This window comes from Excalfactoria chinensis, chromosome 2 (genome assembly GCF_039878825.1).
Source record: "Excalfactoria chinensis isolate bCotChi1 chromosome 2, bCotChi1.hap2, whole genome shotgun sequence".
Taxonomy (NCBI): Eukaryota; Metazoa; Chordata; class Aves; order Galliformes; family Phasianidae; genus Excalfactoria; species Excalfactoria chinensis.
This window is the reverse complement of record NC_092826.1, coordinates 73,072,675-73,076,521: the sequence shown is the minus strand read 5'-3', so window position 1 is coordinate 73,076,521 and position 3,847 is coordinate 73,072,675. Positions and strand designations below refer to the sequence as shown.

The following is a 3,847-nucleotide window of genomic DNA, read 5'->3' as shown; positions in this document are numbered from 1 at the left end:
TAATTCCACTTATTCTAGTCATTTCCAGGTGACATGTATAGAAGTTATTAGTATATAAATATCACTGTCAAAAATAAACTTTGTACAATGTGACTGTTTGTAAATTCCAGAAATCTGTAGTTTACATAATTACAAATTACTCATCCAAAAGTCTTTGCTTAGGAAACTTCCACTGGATTCTCAGTAACTTCATTTCTTAAAGTACTAGTTATTTGCTACTGGAACTATAGAAGATCTCTCCAAAATAGTAAATTCATTTGTTGCCTCCTAGTGGAATGAGGATGCTCGTGGAAGCAACCAGAAAAACTGTATTAGTATGTAATACTTTTTCCTTTCTCCAGCATCACTATTCAGTTAGTGGTCCAGTTTGGAGACTCGGTAGGTTCAGTGAACATTACATGAAGCAAAAATATCTTTTTACATGAAAGTACTTCTAGATGTAACATTAGTTATTATCTATCATTCATGACTAGTAATTAATGCTAGTTAAGTATGCAATTTTGATTGATCAATATTATCTCATAGTTACTGTTTAAAAAGAGTGAAAATCATGAAATTCTTATCTTCATATTACTGGTCTTTAAAGAGATCAGCATAAACCAGAAGATCAATATTTGCATGATCAGTTCATCATTATCTTAGACTGATAGCTGCATATGTATTAATTTTGTAAGAATACTTCTCTTTAATTATGAATTAAATTCACTGATACAGTGACTGGGGGAAAACCTCTTTGAGTGGAAATGTAATTCTTTATATTTTGTTTGCGTAAAGTGTTTATCTTGTAATGTTTGTATATTGTGTTCACATTCTGCGTAGTTCAATTTGCTTAAATCTGACTAAATTTTTGAATAGGTGACAGTCAAGATTTCATTTCTTATTCACTGAAGCTTACTTACACTGTGTAAGTGTGTAATCTTTATGTTGTGTAGTTCTATGATCTAATGGCTAGTGTAAGTAAAGCTCTCACTCAGGTGTACATTAGAATGTAGATGATCATCTGCAGAATCTGAAACGTATATTTAGTTAAATAAAAAGGCCTGACCTTTCTGCAGTGAGGAGAATATTTGTTCATTGCCAGTACATATAATTTTCCCAAAGGATTCAATCTGGCTGCCTAATTTGGTAACAGACAAAACAGGTGCATTTGATTAGAGAAAATATTTTGTTGTGTGTCATCCAAACAGTGACTTTCACCTCTTTCAGAGGATAAATTAATGTCATATACTTAAAAAGCCCTTGATTGTTACTATTTTCTGACTTGTTTCTGCTGAAGTTTACTTCACTGTTGTGTACACTTTATACTCTGAAGCACTGAAAGTGTAGATAGGAGAAACTGGCTGGATTCTCACAATCATGCTGAGAAGCACTTTAACCCAGTTATTGTGTCATCATTTTCAGTGGAATTACTCAGGAAGTAAAGAACTAATGTTAATGTTATCTGAGTAACACATCTGACTATAATTTTCCCACAGAACACCATTCTGCCATTGCAGCATAACTAGAAAAAACAATCCTGTCTGCTACTGAAGTAAGTATGTGCTGAGTTAAGTATGTGCCTTTCTTGACCTCCAGTATGCAGGCTAGGTGAGAATATCCCCCCTGTATCCAGTGGTGTGTAGTACTGATTAAACATAACTGCTTTATAACTACTCTGAGTTTATAGAGTTTGATTTCCACTCATCATGAAGATTTAAAAGTATTTTTAATGTCACTGAGATTAGTTATACATAAATATACATACTGAATGGCTATTTCTTCATACACTTGTCCGTGGAGCTCTCATTTTTTCTTTTTTTATAACTTTTGCCACTTTCTTTGAGGAATGCTTTTAAACAGCGCTTGAAAAGTGTAAGGAACATGGTAGCAATACTAACCCTGAATATGATGTATTTCAGATGTGATCTTAGTTGTAGTTTAGTGACTCAGTCAAAATGTTAATTTGACTATAGAATTTTTTACTACCTTTGGATTCTCTTTTGTATTACATTACAGTATCTGGAGTGGAGCTCAATGTATAGAAAAAGCCAGGAAGCTTATCTCTAGTCACAGGTTCCCAAAATGGCTGAAGTTGGAAGGGACCTCTAGAAGCCATCTGGTCCAGTCTCTACTAATGCAAAGCATCTTAATTATGTTACCTAGGAACATGTCCAGGAAGCTTCTGAAGATCTCAGTGGAGGAGTCTTCACGCCCTTCTGGGCAGCCTGCTTAGTTTTTCCATCTCCTGCACAGTAAAGTAGCATTTCCTGATGTTCAAATGGAATTTCCTATGTTCTAGCTGGGCCCACTGTCTCTTGTCCTGGTGTTGGGAGCCATTGAAAAGAGCCTGGATCCAACCCCTTTGCACCTTCCCTTCAGCAATTGATACACTTTGCCTATTTATAAGATCATCCCAGAGCCCTCTCTTCTCTGGGTCAAGCATTTCCAGCTCTTTCCCATCAGAAAGATATTCCAGTTTCTTATCTTTGTGGATATACACTAGGTTGTGTATCAAAGAGAGAAAAATTATGACACGAACTATTTGTCATTAAATAAATCCTTCATAGTTGTAGTGTAGTCAATAAAATTTCATATCCTAATCATTAAAAACATAGTATTTAATCCTATCTTTATAAGAAATTGAAAAAAAAAAAAAAAAAAAGTATATTTAAGACTGTTTACAATCTCCTGTTTTTTAAGATGTTTGTAAGGCTTTACAAAAATCTATTCCTAAAGGTCAAAAGTTGACCAAAACACCAAAGTGAGCCCTGAAATTTAACCTTCTGATTTGATACCACAAACAATATAATTAAATTACCGTGGAAAAGTTCAGAAATTAAGTGTTGTGAGTAGATGACCTTCCAGTGTTTTGCAGCCAGCTTTAAAACTGGTTTATATCTTGTGTAATATTTTACATGCTGTCTTTTTAGTTAACTTTAAAGCATTTCAGTTGATTTTAGTGTCGTGTGATCTGTATCTTCATTATTCTCCATGCTATCAACATCTACTACATTTGTAGACGAGAAGCGATAATGGTATCATCACCAGGATTTATGAGGCAATAGTAATGATTCCAGTGATGTTAAAATGAAGTTATGTAATAAAAGGAAGAGCGTATGTCCAGGAGTGTAATCCTATCCATTATTTTCCTTATCCTGACTGAATGAATATCTCTTTGTGAGCACGTTTAGAAACTGCTCTTGTGTAAGGGGAAAGCAAGAAAAGGGTAATATGTAGTAACAACTACGTTACACCTGAGAAGAAACAATCTCAGCTGGATGGAAAAAGGTTAAGATTACCATGTCATAAATCCTTAAAGACTTTCATTTTCTCTGCTGTTGTCACAAAATTCTCTCTGAATAAGGGAATAACAACTTGCAAGAGCTGAAGTTGTCACTGCTGCAAGGATCCCTGTTATGTTTTTTTAGAACTATCTCTTACTGCACCATCTGGATGCTTTTACTACAAATTCCAAACATGAAATCACATGAGATCCAATTTGTAACAGCTATTCTTTTCTGTGAGTATGAAGCTTTCTGCAGTATTTATGTAATGCTTTTTCCCTCCGTTGAGAAGTTCTCTTTTCAGTTCTTACTAATATACAAATAAACTGGTTTGCTATCTTTTGGAAGCTCAGTTCTTAACCTATACTTTCTTAAAGGATGTTATAAATGTAATAGTGGGTAAGATGTGTATGACCGAATGCCACACTATGGTTTTAACACATACCCAATGAGACACCAGTAGTGTATATTCACAGAAATCTTGTCTGGCATGGGCACTGTCATTAGCCTGCTCTACAGTTAAATAGAAGAAAAACGCTACATTGTTCTGATAGTTTCTTTAGTAAGTTCATTTAACTGAGCGT

The 3,847-nt window shown here is 34.4% G+C and overlaps 1 long non-coding RNA gene across 1 annotated transcript; it reads left to right on the top strand.

Annotated features, from left to right (window-relative positions):
• Positions 1-279: 279 nt before the first annotated feature.
• LOC140249226 (uncharacterized) lies at positions 280-2,449 on the top strand. The gene is made up of 3 exons (XR_011902968.1): positions 280-378; positions 1,476-1,531; positions 2,143-2,449. It is a non-coding gene; the product is annotated as an uncharacterized lncRNA (long non-coding RNA).
• Positions 2,450-3,847: the final 1,398 nt, after the last annotated feature.